The 17,991-nt window shown below is 35.9% G+C and overlaps 1 pseudogene; it reads left to right on the top strand.

Moving 5' to 3' along the window:
- The first annotated feature begins 509 nt into the window (after nucleotides 1-509).
- LOC140514732 (ATP synthase F(0) complex subunit C2, mitochondrial pseudogene) lies at nucleotides 510-1,120 on the top strand (annotated as a pseudogene).
- The last annotated feature ends 16,871 nt before the right edge of the window (nucleotides 1,121-17,991 follow it).

The following is a 17,991-nucleotide window of genomic DNA, read 5'->3' as shown; positions in this document are numbered from 1 at the left end:
AAAAGATAATGTCCCCAAAGATTATCCAAATGGCAACATCTTAGAGGCAACTGAAATTATAAGTCTGGGGCTTGGGAAGAGCTGATAAAAATAAAGTAATTTAGGTTGAAGAAAATATATTGAACATAGGTATAGATGCTTTATAAATAGAAATCCATGATGCTGATTGTCCTTTGTGATTTTGGGAATCTCGTTACTTCCTATTTTAGCTCATGTTGTGACTAAATCAGTGCTAAAACAAGGCATTTGCACATTGTGGATACCCCCATTCCTTAAAAATCAAAAGCAATTTAAAATTATTAAAATATATAACTCATAGAATTCATATTAGAGTTGAGGATGCTTATCCCAACTCCTACCCCCACATAAATGCTTAAGTATTATGTCATATTGCTTTTGATTGTTCCCCTCTCCCTTTTCCAAAAATTAATTGAGAATCAATTTTGTCAGCCAATCTTTAGCAATTTTAGAAATACTTTCAGTGTCTGTTCCCACCCCCTTTCTGTCTCCTCTGCTCTGCAAGCAGCTGCTCGGGTTTGCCCCTCACCCCTTGAGAATGTGCACCGGTGCCAAGTTCATCTCTACCCCTGCCCTTGTGAGGAGCATCTCTCTGCTGCTGAGTAGACCATCATCTGCAGTGATGCTAAAATGGCCAATGGTTCAGACAGATGAGAACCTCAGCATTTTGGCAATATCAGGTCTCTTGATCTCTCTTGTGCCCAGATGTGGATTCCAAACTAGCATTGTCTCAAGGGACGTTGACGAAGCAGTCAAGTCCATTGGGGCTGAGGCTGGCATTGTGGGGGTGCCTGACTCTGGAGCTGGTATTGGAACTGCGTTTGGTAGTCTCATCATTGCTTATGCCAGGAACATCTCCTTGAAGCATCAGTTCTTTTCCCAAGCCATCTTGGGATTTGCCCTATCTGAGGCCATGGAGCTCTTTTGCTTGATGGTGGCCTTCCTCGTCTTTGTTGTCATGTGTGGAGCCATTACTATTCCCCCAATGTTTCTGAATGTTCCTTCACATCCACCTGGTCCTCTATGTCTCTTCCAATCTATGTATACCACCACATCCATCTTACCAGGTGGCCCTGGGGAAAACCACAGGCTCAGGGTATGACAGAGGGAAGACAAATATATACTGTATTAATAAGGTGTTTAAAAAAATAAATGCTTTGAAAGGTGGTATTATAAGATCAGTTGGTAAAAATACTCTCCAAACATCTGTGATACATTATATTACAAGTACATACAGACTCCAGGAGAAAATGGGCTCAATCTTAGAGGACCTATGAGGCAAAGTGATAACACAATTCCTGCTTATTAATGGTCCTTTTCTTACATTTTTTGCAACCTCAAGAAGTTCTCTTTGAGCATGGCAGATGAGTGTCTATGTTTCATTGTTTCTTAATGTAGACATTATCACCAACTGATCTGAGAACACCACTGGAGCACTAATGAGAGGATGGGAAATCCAAAACCATTCAGATACTTTGAAGCTCACAAAGTTCTGAACAAAAGAAAAGGGTGATAATTAAATGTCAAGGCATATTTTCCTACCTGTCTCATAGGTCCTTCTTGGTAGCATGCTAGAAAGCTAATTTATAGATGAACTTAGGGGCTTGGTCAAGTTTTGTCAGTCATGCTGTACTAGATGCTTGGGCAAGAATCATTCCAGTTTTTCTTATGTCTGTAAATGACGGAGACAGATTCTCAATGAGGTAAAATGGAATGCATGATTTGACCTTACACTGATAAATAGTTTAGTTTTAAATAGTAATGTATTTATTTAGAGAGCAGCAATTTTGTGCGGGGTGTGTGTGTGTGTCTCTGTGTGTGAACGTTATAAATATAAAATCATAAGGATTATTTTCATTTGAGATTTATAAGAATCTCATTATTTTCTGTTTTAACTCACGATGAGTCTAAATTAAGTGCTAGGAGAAAGCATTTGCACATCCTAGATGTCCCCTGTTACATAAAAAGCAAGCATAATTTAAACTATTAAAATATATAACTAATACAACTCATATGGGATTTAAGGATCCTTAACCCAAATCTTAGTCCTCCTTGAGAAGGACTTATCAAGCATAATTCTATAATGTCACTCATCGATCTCCTACTTAGATCATACACACAAAGAGAAAGAGAGGGAGGGAGAGAGAGAGAGAGAGAGAGAGAGAGAGAGAGAGAGAGAGAGAGAGAGAGAGAGAGAGAGAGAATGTAAATTTCTATATCTTTATATTCTTCAAAGGTAAGTGTTCCAAATTGTACTATATTATTTTATTCCAAACTGTTCTTCTTACCCTATGCATTGCTATCCATTCCCTTAAGTACAGAACTAAGGCGATATTAAGGATAAGAATAAATGTGATCTACACAGACAAATCTAGACCCCTTAGGATACCTCTCTACACCGATCAAAATATTGGCCAATATTCAAATTTTTATTTCAATTTCTGCATTGTAGACATGAAAAGTTGTTGTACACTAAAATCAATGTAAAGTTGGGATCATTCATCAATTTATTATCTGGTAAATATAGTAAATTCATACAGATGTCATATAAGACAGGGTTTAAAAATTACTATTCTCATTAATATTCTTTCTTATACTTGATAAAAATATATGCTCAAACATACAGATTTGCAAATCTGTTCTTCTTGTCCCTAACCCTTTCAGGAATATAAGAAGTAAATGCTAGTTTTGGATAATTGTGCCATCTTTACACTTAGATTCACCTTTTGGGGTAAGAACCATAATTGAAATCAGAACAGATGGTAATGCAAGAGAAATCGTGACTTTTGGCAAAATGCAGAAAGAAAGCAGTTTATGTATGGCTCACTCCCCTTGACTTTACATTGTAAAGCTCAACAGTCTGAAGCACACAAAGCTTGGCATTCTTTAACTTTCTTCCAAGTAATATATACATTGGACTGGTAAAATTCCATTTATGTGCATCTGAATGGCATTTTATATATTTATTCTCTGGTTTCTATTGGTTATATGCTACTTTTTTTTTTCGTCAGACTTCAAAGTGTTTCCTTAGATTTATCAAATATAAGGAAAAAATGTGAATTTTCCCGCATAAATTTCTTTATTCTAAATAGGAGATAAATTTTCTTTCTGAAAATTTCTTTTTTGTTAATTCAACATCCCCTTACTTATTCTCTTCATCACATGAATATCCAAGTTCTATTGATTCTATTTCTGAAAATTATCACATATCTCTCCTCTCCTCTCTATTTCCACTGTAACCACATCAGTTTAGCCTTTCATGGTTCACTTTACAACAGTCTTCTTACTTCTCTCCCTCCATCTCTCTCTCTCCCTCCATCTCTCTCTCTCTCTCTCTCTCTCTCTCTCTCTCTCTCTCTCTCTCTCTCTCTCTCTCTCTCTCTCTCTCTCTCTCTCTCTCTCTCCCTCCCCCTATCCCTCCCTTTCTGTTTCTGTTTTTCTGACTCAATCTCTGTTTCCCTTCTTGTCTTTCTATTTCTCTTATATAAAGAATCACTCTGATCATATCAATTCCCTTTCTCAGAAACCTGCAATTATTCCCCACAGTGTACTGAATAAAGCATAAATCCCTGATCCTAGTATTCATGCATCTTTACAGGTTGGCCGCAACCTATCCTTTGAATTTTATCACACATCACTGAGAGTGCCAGTGAAATTTTCTATCCCCTGGTATCATCCTATCTTCTTTCCTTTACACATTGACTCTCAAAAGATGTACTTGTGATGAAACAGATTCTCAGAGAAAGCATCATCTCTGAAATTCAGGCTAAGTTATTTCTGTATCTGATTTATCACGAGATGATGGGACAAAATACTCCACAAACACGTGCACAAGGTACATGAACAAGCCCTCTGTTGTTTATTTTTCCTGCCATTTAGCTAATGAAATAACACAAAACCATGCCAGTTTGGGGGAACTTTTTTAAAGATCTTTAAATCACATATCAATGACCTCTCTACGACCTAAATTCTCACATAAGTCTTATTCTATAAAGAAGCCAAACTGACTCAAAATTCAAACTTAGTTAGCCTATTTAAATTATTGACACTAGAAGTGACCCATTATCTTCATGGAAAAGAATTCCTTGATAATATTGCCTCGTACATACAGGAACCAAATTACAAAGAAACACAACTGAAATGAATCCCTGTCTACCTGTCATCTCAATGTTGAACCCACTAACTAAATTCACCCTGGATACAATGATTGCCAAAGACTATCCAAGTCTTTCCAAGGAACTGATTGCTAGCACAATCTTAATTCCTTTTCTGCTGCTGTTCATTCATGTCTAAAAAGAGTTCTAGTCTCTCATTTTTCCCTTGAGGTCCTTTTTAATCTTTTAGTTCCCATGCACATGTCCATTTCTTCAATGAAACATTACTTAATCCAAATAAAATGAAAAACAAAGTTGTCTCATCAATCATCAAGGACTTCTTATATGCCTAGTACTGTCTTAAATATTGGGGATACAAAGAAAGACACAAAGAAAAGAAAAACAAAGGAAATCTAGGTACTTGTCCTTAAATAAATCATTTTCTAATGGGAAAGATTGGTTGTTGTCCTTTGTTCTCGAAGAGTAACAAAATGACATCACCATGATAAAATGAAATTTCAACGTGTATCCTGTACCACAGCATTTCTGAAATGCTGTACCACAGATTGGGCACAGAAAAACTGTGCAAACATTTGGGGTGATTACTCCAAATCTATTCATTCTATGTTTCCTTTGCCATTCTGCTTTGTTCATAGAGTACAGTACCCTTTATGAGGTGGATATGCCATGCAGAGTGGTCCTGAGCCAGCGTCTCCCATATCACACAGTCAAATCCAAAAGTTCTTGAATGAGACCTTGACAATGTCCTTGTATGGCTTCTTTTGATCACCATGTGATTGCCTGTCCCATGCGAGTTCTCCATAAAATAGTCTTTTTGACAAATGAACATTTTGCATTCAAACAACATGGACAGCCATTGGAGTTGCACTCTCTGAAGCATAGTTTGAATACTTGACAGTTTAGTTTGAGTAAGGACCCCTCTGTCTGGTACCTTATCCTGCCAGGTGATATTCAGAATCTTCCTGATACAATTCAGATGGAAGCCATTCAGTTTCCTGTCATGGTGCTAGTAGACTGCCCATGTTTTGCAGGCATACAACAATGAGGTCAGCACAACAACTCTGTAGACCTTCAGTTGGTAGTCATTCTAATACCTCTTTTCTCCCATATTTTTCTTCAGATACTTCCAAACACTGAACTGATTCTAGCAATGAATGCATCAATCTCATTGTCAATGTGTACCTTCCTGGAAAGTACACTTCCAAGGTGAGTGAACTTATTCAGAGCATTCAAAACTTCTCTAATTGTAACTGATGGTTCCACATATGAATAATGTAGTGGTGGCTGAGTGAGCACCTGTGTTTGCTTGGTGTTAATTTTTAGGCCAAAATTACCACAAACAGCAGAGAATTGATCCATAATTTGTTGCATCTCAGCTCCAGAGGCTGCACTGAGTGCACAATCATCTGCAAACTGAAAATCATTCACCAACACTCCCTCCACTTTGGTCTTGGCTTGTAGCCTTTTCAAATTGAAGAACTTACGATCAGTATGGTAGTTGACCTTGATGCCATGTTCAGCCTCGTTGAAAGTATTTGACAACATGGCCCAAAACATCATGCTAAAAAGCATGAGTGAGAGCACAAAGCCCTGTTTCACTCCATTCATAACTGAGAAGGCATGAGAGCATTGTCCACTATTTAGAACCCAGGCAAACATGCCCTCATGTAATTGACGTACAATACTGATGAACTTCTCTGGGCATCAGATTTTGACATACTTTTCCATAAGCCCTCATGATTACCAGTGTCAAAGGCCTTGGTCAGATCTACAAACATTATGTAAACAATTCTGTTCCATTCCTGGCATTTCTCCTGGAGTTTTGAGGCAGCAGACACCATGTAGACTATTCCTCATCCCTTTCTGAAGCTGCCCTGGCTGTCAGTTATATGACCATCTTCCATGTGAAGGATCTGCCTATTAAGGAGGACTCTAGCAAGAATCATTCCAGCAATGACTAAGAGAGAGACCCCTCTGTGATTGTCTCAGGACAATCTATTCCTTCTACCTTTACAGAGATGGACAATGGAGGTATCCTTGAATTCCTGGGGCATAACCTCCTGTTGTCATGTAACCTGGAATATTTCAGTCAGCTTTCATATGAGCAGTGGTCCCCCTACCTTGTAAATCTCAGCTGGAATACAATCAGCACCATGTGCTTTGCCACATGAAAGGAGACTAATGACCCTAAAAACTTCTTCTTCAATTGGAAGTTCAGCTAAGGAGGCAACTTCAACCTGAGGCAAATGGTCAATGGCCTCAGCATTAACTGATGATGGCCTTTTGAGAACACTATGGAAGTGTTCAGCCCATCTCCCTAGAATCACGTCATTATCACTAATCAATGTGGCTCCATAAGCACTGAGTAGTTGTGATGCACCATAGGTTTTTGTTCCATAAATGGCTTTGAGGGAATCATAAAAGTGCCTTGTATTGTTACCATCAACATAAAACTGAATTTCATCTTCCATCTTACTTATCCAGGAATCTTGCATGTCTTCTAAGCTTTGCTTGTACTTTACTTTTGATGGAATTAAATACTGTCTTCTTAGGGATGGATGAAATATCCTGCTGTTAAATCCTGTGGAGTTCTTGTTTTTCATTTTCGCCTTCTGGATTTCCTCATCATTTTCATAAAACCAGCCTTGGTCTCTGTGAGTGTTCTGACCCAAATGAGCAAATGCAGTTCTGTGCACCCACTCTTTTTCTGCTTCACTGTTGCCAACTGTGTGCTGGCTCAACTTTCCCTCCAAGTTAGCAAAAAAATCTTTATACTCAGAGAAGAGCTCTAATTTGTTGACATTAATTCTTCTGGCAGTAAAAGATAAAAAACATAAAAAACATAAAAAAATAAAAAAGTAAAAGATAACATTATGCAGGATAAATAGAGAATAAAGAGAGATCTCAAAGAAAAGTCACCTTTTTGGGGGGTAGGAGTTCATATTCTCCTTTATATCATGATTTAGACATGCTTCAGTCACGTCTGACTTTTAGTGACTCTATTTGGTATTTTCTTGGCAAAGTTAATGGAGTGGTTTGCAATTTCCTTCTTCAGCTTATTTTTAATATATTCTTTTATTTTTTATTTTACAAAATCATTTGCTTTATTTTCCCCAATTATATGTGAAAACAAATTTTAACATTCACTTAAAAAATTTTGAGTTCCAAATTCTCTCCCTCCCTCTTCTCCTCAGCCCTCTCCATGCCTCTGTTACCACAGTCATAGTAGGATCTTTGCTGTGTTTTCTGGATGGAGTTTTAGCCAATCAGACATGTAAGAGGGCTCTAACCAATAAGATATGAGCATGTGGGTCCTAGTGAATCAAATGCTGAACATGTGGGCTCTAGACAATCAGATGCTGAATAGAACTATATATAAAGAAAGTTGGTGTTGAAAAAGCAGACATTGAAAAGAACCAGCATTTAAAGTATGAGCAGGCATTGAGAAGAAGAGAGCTGAGAGTGGAGACAAAGATCTCTGAGAGTAGAGAGGAGACCCCTGAGAGCAGAGAGGAGACTTCTGATGGCAGACTTCCTGAAGGAGCCTCCAAACTTTGAAAGAGAATAGAGCTGTAGGCAGAAACCTGCTGAAGGGGAGGGGGCTTATTTTAGGACCCTTTTGAGAGCTATCAAAGTGAACTGAGCTATTAACACAGAGCCTCTGGAAACTGGAGGTGAATTGAGATGACAATGACGGTAGTGTGTGTCAGCACTGTTGCTGTGTTGAGCTTTGTTTTCCCAGAGTCAGAATCTACCTGGGAGAACTTGGTGGCGAGAAGTCCCCATGAGCTGAGACCTGGAGCAGGAGTGCAAAGTTGCCTATGTGTGAATCTAGGCAAGAGTTGGGAGTGGTGAACCCACAGAGAAAGAACCATGGGATTTGGAGGTCAACTTGCAGCTAAGATGAAAGAGGACTTTGCTTGGATACTTGGTATTGATTGGAGAGATTGTTCTTGCTGTGATCTAGGGGTGGATGCTGTGATGTTTTTCTACTATCCCTTAAGGATATGTTGTTCCAGGGAAGACCGTAGCTTGGGGCCCCCTGACTGTGTAAACAAGAATTTTGTGGACTGCTACTAAGATATATGTTATGTGTAATATGACATACTGAGTGTTATGATCGACAGATAGACAAATAGATAGGTAGGTGAGATAGACGATAGATAGATAGATACATAGATAGATACATAGATACATAGATAGATAGATAGATAGATAGATAGATAGATAGATAGATAGATAGATACATAGATACATAGATAGATAGATAGATAGATAGATAGATAGATACATAGATAGATAGATAGATAGATACATAGATAGATAGATAGATAGATACATAGATAGATACATAGATAGATAGATAGATACATAGATAGATAGATAGATAGATAGATAGATAGATAGATAGATAGATAGATAGATAGATACATAGATAGATAGATAGATACATAGATAGATAGATAGATAGATAGATAGATAGATAGATAGATAGATAGATAGATAGATAGATACATAGATACATAGATACATAGATAGATAGATAGATAGATACATAGATAGATAGATAGATAGATAGATACATAGATAGATAGATAGATAGATAGATAGATAGATAGATAGATAGATAGATAGATAGATACATAGATAGATAGATAGATAGATACATAGATAGATAGATAGATAGATACATAGATAGATAGATAGATAGATAGATAGATAGATAGATAGATAGATACATAGATACATAGATACATAGATAGATACATAAATAGATAGATAGATAGATAGATAGATAGATAGATAGATAGATACATAGATACATAGATAGATACATAGATAGATAGATAGATAGATACATAGATAGATAGATAGATACATAGATAGATAGATAGATAGATACATAGATAGATAGATAGATAGATACATAGATACATAGATAGATAGATAGATACATAGATACATAGATAGATACATAAATAGATAGATAGATAGATAGATAGATAGATAGATACATAGATACATAGATAGATACATAGATAGATAGATAGATAGATACATAGATAGATAGATAGATACATAGATACATAGATAGATACATAGATACATAGATAGATAGATAGATAGATAGATAGATAGATAGATAGATAGATAGATAGATAGAAAGAAAGATAGATAGATACATAGATAGATACATAGATAGATAGATAGATACATAGATAGATAGATAGATACATAGATAGATAGATAGATAGATAGATAGATACATAGATAGATAGATAGATAGATAGATAGATAGATAGATAGATAGATAGATAGATAGATACATAGATAGATAGATAGATACATAGATAGATAGATAGATAGATAGATAGATAGATAGATAGATACATAGATACATACATAGATACATACATAGATACATACATAGATAGATAGATACATAGATACATAGATAGATAGATAGATAGATACATAGATAGATAGATAGATAGATAGATAGATACATAGATAGATAGATAGATAGATAGATACATAGATAGATAGATAGATAGATAGATAGATACATAGATAGATAGATAGATACATAGATAGATAGATAGATAGATAGATAGATAGATAGATAGATAGATAGATAGATAGATAGATACATAGATACATAGATACATAGATAGATAGATAGATAGATAGATACATAGATAGATAGATAGATAGATAGATACATAGATAGATAGATAGATAGATAGATAGATAGATAGATAGATACATAGATAGATAGATAGATAGATACATAGATAGATAGATAGATACATAGATAGATAGATAGATAGATAGATAGATAGATAGATAGATAGATAGATAGATACATAGATACATAGATAGATACATAGATACATAGATAGATAGATAGATAGATAGATAGATAGATAGATAGATACATAGATAGATACATAGATAGATAGATACATAGATAGATAGATAGATAGATAGATAGATAGATAGATAGATACATAGATACATAGATAGATAGATAGATAGATAGATAGATAGATAGATAGATAGATAGATAGATAGACACATAGATAGATAGATAGATAGATAGATAGATAGATAGATAGATAGATAGATACATAGATAGATAGATAGATAGATAGATACATAGATAGATAGATAGATAGATAGATAGATAGATAGATACATAGATAGATAGATAGATAGATAGATAGATAGATAGATAGATAGATAGATACATAGATAGATAGATACATAGATAGATAGATAGATAGATAGATAGATAGATAGATAGATAGATAGATAGATAGATAGATACATAGATACATAGATAGATAGATAGATACATAGATAGATAGATAGATAGATAGATAGATAGATAGATAGATAGATAGATAGATAGATAGATAGATACATAGATACATAGATACATAGATAGATAGATACATAGATACATAGATAGATAGATACATAGATACATAGATAGATAGATAGATAGATAGATAGATAGATAGATAGATAGATAGATACATAGATAGATAGATAGATAGATAGATAGATAGATAGATAGATAGATACATAGATAGATAGATAGATAGATAGATAGATAGATACATAGATAGATAGATAGATACATAGATAGATAGATAGATAGATAGATAGATAGATACATAGATAGATAGATAGATACATAGATAGATACATAGATAGATAGATAGATAGATAGATAGATAGATAGATAGATAGATACATAGATACATAGATAGATAAATAGATAGATAGATAGACAGATACATGTATATTGAATGATATGTTTTACTTAAGGATGCTGCTATGAATGTTATGCTTTACTTGACTGAACAATGTTTAGTTTGTTACTGAGTAAAAGAAGAGTTCGTTATACTCTACAACTAGACCTATGAAATCATTCACAGAAGCAGTCCTCAGGTGTGCTGCTCTGATTGGTGATATAGCCTCCATTGAGAAGGACAGCCATGTGATAAATGTTATAGATAGGTAGTGATGCAAAACATATTTTCATTAGTCATGTTGTAAAAGAAAATATAGACCAAAAAAATAAACATGAAAAAGGAAGTTAAAAATGTATGTTTCTCTCTGTATTCAGACCCCATCAGTTCTTTCTCTAGGGATGGATAGCATATTTAAATACATACATACACACACACACACACACACACACACACACACACACACACACATATATATATATATATATATATATATATATATATATATATATATATATATATATATATATATATATATATATAATTTATGTCTTTTCAGTTTTCGACATTCACTTCCACAAGATTTTGTTTTGTGATTTCTTGGTTTCTCATAAAGTCATTAGCCTCCATCTGTTTCAGTCTAATTTTGAAAGAACTATTTTCTTCAGTGAGCTTTTGATCCTCCTTTTCCATTTGGCTAATTCTGCTTTTGAAAGCATTCTTCTCCTCATTGGCATTTTGAACCTCTTTTGCCAATTGAGTTAGCTTATTTTTCAAGGTATTATTTTCTTCAGCATTTTTTTGGGTCTCCTTTAGCAGGGTGTTTACTTGTTTTTCATGCTTTGCTTGCATGTCTCTCATTGCTCTTCCCAGTTTTTCCTCCACCTCTCTAACTTGATTTTCAAAATCCTTTTTGAGCTCTTCCATAGCCTGAGCCCATTGAGTGGGTTGGGATACAGAAGCCTAGACTTCTGTGTCTTTCCCTGATGGTAAGCACTGTTCTTCCTCATCAGGAAGGAAGGGAGGAAATACCTGTTCACCAAGAAAGTAACCTTATACAGTCTTATTTCTTTTCCCTTTTCTGGGCATTTTCCCAGCCAGTGGCTTGACTTCTGAATATTCTTTTCACACCCACTTCACCTCCAGATCCGCCCAGCCAGAGCTTGGGGTCTGAGATTCAAATGCTGCTTCCAGCCTCAGGGCTTTGGCGGGGGCAGGGCTGCTATTCAGTGTGAGATCAAGTTCAGGTGCTCAGGTGGGGGCAGGGCCGCCTCACGGGCTCAGTTCCCTCAGGGGGTTTATGCAGAGACTTTCAACAATGCATCCAGGCTCCTGCCTGCTTGGGGAGCCCCGGTCTGCCACTGCCTCCACTGCTGCCTCCCAAGGGGGCCTGAGTTGTGGGGGCACCCCACTCCCCTCTCGACTGCCAAAGAGACCCTCTCACCAACCCCCATCACCTGTGGGTAGAGGGACCCGCGCAGCTGCTGGAGATTCTGTCCCTGAAGCCTGCTGGGATCTGCTCCTCTTTGTGCCGTGTGGCCAAGGCAGGGCTGGGCTCGGCTCCAGGTCCGCAGCATGAAGGGCCTTTTGTGAGAGGTTTGCAGGGCTCTCTGGAACAGAAATCTCTTCAGCTCCACCATTCTGTGGCCTCTGCTGCTCCAGAATTCACCGGAAGTTCTTTTTTACAGATTTTCTATGGGCTGTGGGTTTGGAGCTAGTGTATGTGTGTCTTTCTACTCCACCATCTTGGCTCCCTCCACAAGATTTTGAATTCCAAATTTTCTCCCCATACATCCCCACACCTCATCCCAGGACATGTACCACATTCATCTGTTCCCCTAATCTGTCCTCTCTTCTATCACACCCAGTCTTCCCTCATCGCCCTCCCCTCTACTTTCCTGTACAACAAGATAGATTTCTATATTCTACTTATTTCCAAGTTACATGAATAAGAAATGATTTTTAACATTCATTTTTGAACTTTGAATTCCACATCCTCCCCCTTCCTCTCTGCCCACCTACACTCTCTGAGAAAACAAGCAATTCAATATAAGTCATACATGTGTAGCCATGCAAAACACTTCTGTATCAGTCATGTTGTGAAAGACTAACCACATTTCCCTCTATCCTGTCCTGCCTTCCATTTGTACCATTCTCTCCCTTGACCTGTCCCTGCACAATAGTGTTTGCTTTTGATTACACCTTCCTCCAATCTGCTTTTCCTTCTATTATTCTGTATCTCCTATTCCCTTCACCCCTTCTTTCCTGTAAAGTAAGATCAATTCTGATACCTAAGAGAAATTCAGTGGCTCAATTGTTCCCTCTCACCTTCCCCCTCTTCTCTAACATTGTAAAAGCTCTTTCTTGCCTCTTTTAAGTGAAATGATTTGTTACATTCTACCTCTCCTTTTCTTTTTCTCCTAGTACATTCTTCTCAACACAAAATATTATTTTTAGATATTCTCCCTTCATATTCCTCCCTCATCTGTTGGTCAAGAGTTCCAGAAGCATCTGGCCACTGCAGCAGTGTCTGCTACTGCCCTGGGGCTGGGGCCAGAACACATTTCTCTCTCAGCTGGGTGAGAGGCTTTCCCACTGTCCTGTGAAGATGTCTTTGGCATTTGTGGTTTGAGAAGTTTAGAAGCTTCTTTGTAATGATTCAGTGCTCTGAGGCCTGTTTCAGTCCTGCCTATTCAAACACAGACCACACTGTTCTGGGCTCTGCTATCAGTATAGTGCAATAGACCCCTCCTGTCAGTCTTCCAGGTTGTCTCAGGCTGGAAATCTATTTCGCTCTGTAACTTTGTGGCTTCTACTGCTCTTGAATTTGTTTAGAGTCATTTTACAGGTATTTTGAGGGGTTTGTGGAAAGAGCTCAGGCAGGTCTTGCTTCTACTATGCCATATTGGCCTTAAGTTGATTTTTACAGATAAGGAACTAAGACAAATAGAGGTAAATGACTTGCCCAGGGTTACATAACTAGTATCTGAGAATGAATCTGAATTCATGAAGCTGTGCCTTCCTATTTCCAAGCCTAGTGTTCTATCCACTGTGTCACCTAGCTTCCCCTTTATATTATAGTACAAGGATTCATAGAGTTAGAGAAGTGATATGTTTTTCTGTTACTTGATATTTAATAGCCACTGAGATTGAATTTATTTTCTTCATGAGGGGTAGAAACTAACTCTCCCCCGATCTTTTTACACTCAGACACATATACACACATATATACACAAGTATGTAGGGGGTAGAGTATTTTTGTGGGTGCACACAGAATCACATATAAAAGAGGAAATAATTTCTAACTGAATGGACCAAGAGGTATCTAATTTGCTCTCTAGGAAATTTTCATAGTGTTTTATTTCTTTCCTCAACTCCCCAAACCTGTTTTATCTTTTTCTAGAATAGAATGTGACCAATGTGTAATTGAACTATAATATAGAGGTGTGTTTGTCCTGCTTTGCCGAAGAAGACCATACCCTCAGAGAAATAGTGACATGTCTTGCACTTGACTTTGTTTTCAATGAGGGAGGGCTGTGTAGGTCACTAACCTCACTTCTTCTCCATCTGAATCCAGTGACCAGATATTCACCAGGATGACTGGCAATAACCCAGGATGAGACAATTGGGGTTAAGTGACTTGCCCAAGGTCACACAGCTAGTGAGTGTCAAGTGTCTGAGATGAGATTTGAACTCAGGTCCTCCTGACTCCAGCACTGGTGCCCTATCCACTGCACCCCCTAGCTGCCCTGAACTGTAATATATAGCCTTATTGACTTGCAAAAAAAGAGGTATTTTAGTGACTCAATTCAAGATAATTGTATGAGTGAATTTTCTATTTGAACATTAATTTCTAAAACCGAAGTCTTATTTAGTGATCACTCATGCAATATTACCAGAAAAGTAATGTTTTTGTTTTCCTGATCCATACACTCTGCATTAATCTTTGTTCTTCAGAATGAAGTATTCAGAGATATAGATTTAATGATTCCACGTTGTACATTTGGAAAATCAGATTTGATATTCTCACTAAAATACAACATTTTAATGTTTAATTCTTATTGGCTGCTGGTTCACTATCCAAGGGTAGTTTCTGTTTAATTTTGTCTCCATTTGAGCTTTAGCCTCTTTACCTTTAAGTGATCTTTTATCTTTCATGAAAAGAGCTGACAATACTGTTTTTCAGTTCAGAACATTTTCATAATTACATTTTTAGCCTTGAGGGAAAATATTGTATACCTCATCAAATCCTTTGGCTTTGCAAAACTCACTAACTTTAATAGCCCTGCATGCCTCTTGTTCTTGTAACTTAATTATGAATTCAAACAAAAAAAAAGAAAAAGGAAAGGAAAGGAAAAATTCTTTGCCTTACGACTTCTGACAATGTTAGATTCTGTCTAAATTGGAGCATTTCATCTAGTATGTTGAAGTTATCTCCAAGTCAATACTATAGATTCTCCCAGGTTTTTATTCTCAGATGAGCAAGTCTGAGCCACTGAACCAATATCAATCAACCTGTATTTAATCACATTTAAATCTACTAGTATATTGTAGTGCCCTAAAGTGACAATAGAGTATTGTCTATACAGTGATCTCTAACATTCATACGATTTGGCTATTATTAAATAAATACTATTTATTGCTAATTGGCAACAAATTTAATTAGTAATCTTCTCCTGCAGGAAGTAAAGGGAGTGGTATGTGCTTTGGTATGTGCAGCTGGGGCAATCCAAGTCAATCCCTGAAAGCCAAAGACCATGATTGCAGAAGAAAACATCTGTTCACTTCAGGATGACATTCTCCTTTCTTATGGGCTGCACTAAGAGTGGATACAGTATGGTCTCTACTCACTTTTAGGTCATAACAGCAACATCAATGACCACAACAATGAAAAGAACAACAACACTAATAGCTAATATTTGTAAAGTGTTGATGATTTATAAAGCATTTTTATACATTATCTTATTTTATTTTTGCAACGACTTTGTGTAGTACTTATTATTATTTATTATTATTATTATTATTAATATCAACGGATGAAGGTTGTGACACTCAACTCTAATGTTCATTATGATAAATTTGTAAAAAAAAAATCCTTAAAAATAATACCTCAAAGATGATTTGCGACAATCAATGCCTGAGCATTCTAGACAGGATGGAAGTGTTCCTCCATTTTCCACCTGAACCCTTGTAATTACAGGAAATGACAAAAACTGCCTCCTCCATTTGTGAACAAAATCATTTGGAAGGGAATTTTTAAGTTATTTAATCCAACTCCTTCCTCTAAACTATGAAAAAACTGATGCTAAAGTCATTGCCATTTGACTAACATCTTACTAGTATTAAACAGCAGAGCTGTGATTTGAGTACCAGTTCTAGGACTCCATGTCCAACACTGTTTCAATTGCACCATGTTCCCTCCCACAAACTCTAATTCCAAGGAAGTAATTCCCTACATTAGGGGGATTATTTTTTACTTATATATGTGGGTATGAATTGGTCTTCAAGAAACAAGCATAACTGTTCTGGTCCTACAGCATCTACCACATAAAGTTGTTGTGAGGACCAAATAAAATAATATATGGAGTATGTTTTTAAACTACAAGGTAACATAGAAATGTTACTTATTAATCTTCCTTCTTCAGGGCAGCCTTAAGGTGCTAGGAGACAGCTATAATGTTTTGTCTGTCTTTTTTTTCTCTCCAGGATAAAAATCACCATTTCCTTTAAAATGTCTTCTTACGGCATGGTTTCATCTCTTCCCATCTGAGTCATCTTTCTATTCATATGCATCATGTTGCAGTTGGTCAGTAAATAAACATACTTTTTTAAATTATCTACTCCATAGTAAACGTTCTAACCTCAAAGAGCTCAATATCTAATGATGCAAGTGTCTCTTCTGAAATGTAGTCTCCAAACAGGAAGCAATACCACAATTGGGGGCTGATCATAATTGTATAGCTACAACCCATCAAGTTCACTGTCATTCTGGATATCAAACTTCTACTGCATCTTGTTAATTTCTTCATTTTTCTTAACATTCCTTTTAAAAACATTGATTTCTCTCCCTCTACCAATTTGGGAAAGGCTCTCATTTTTTAAAATTTTATTTAGTTCTCATACAGTTGAGAAATGAGGCCTTTATCAGAAAAAAAATAAATAAACTTGCTGTAATCTTTTTTTCTTTTCTACTTTCCTTGTAATTTGTCTGCATTTGTTTTGTCTGTGAAATTTTTTTAAATTTCATTCAATCAAAATTATCCATTTTTTCTCCCTTAATCCTCTGAATGAATCCTCTTGAATCCATCACCAGGCATTATATGTAATGGTGATAAACTAAATGCACTTCCAGTAAGATCAGGGGTGAAACAAGGATGTCCATTATCACTGCTGTTATTCAATATGGTAGTAAAAAAGTGAACTTTAGTAATAAGAGAAGAAAAAAGAAATTGAAGGCATTAGAATAAGCAAAGAAAAAAACTAAATTAACAGTCTTTGCAGATGATATAATAACATACATAAGAGAATCCTAGAGAATCAAGTAAAAAAACTAAATGAAATAATAACTTTAATACAGTTGTAGGATATAAAATGAAACCACGTAAAGCATCTACATTTTTATATATTATTAACAAAACTGAACAGCAAGAGACAAAGAAATTCAATTTAAAGTTATTGTAAACTTTATAAAATATTTAGGAGAATACCTGCCAGAAGAAACATAGGGACTACAAGAACACAATTAAAAAATATTTTTCATACAAAATCAGATCTACATAATTGGGAAAACATCAGTTGCTCATGGGTAGGCCGAGCTAACATAATAAAAATCACAATTCAAACTAAATTAATTTATTTATTCAGTACTATACCAATTATACTGTCAGAAAATATTTTATAAACCTTGAAAAAGTAATATCAAAATTCATCTGCAAGAAAAAAAGGACAAGAGAATATCGAGGGAATTAATGAAAAAGAAATGCTAGGGAAGGTGGCCTTACCCTACCAGATTGTTAATTATATTATAAAGCAGCTATCATCAAAATAACTTGGTACTGGTTAAGAAATAGAGGGGTATATCAGAGGAATAGGTTAGA

This window comes from Notamacropus eugenii, chromosome 7 (genome assembly GCF_028372415.1).
Source record: "Notamacropus eugenii isolate mMacEug1 chromosome 7, mMacEug1.pri_v2, whole genome shotgun sequence".
Lineage (NCBI taxonomy): Eukaryota > Metazoa > Chordata > Mammalia > Diprotodontia > Macropodidae > Notamacropus > Notamacropus eugenii.
This window is presented reverse-complemented; position numbering and strand designations above follow the sequence as displayed.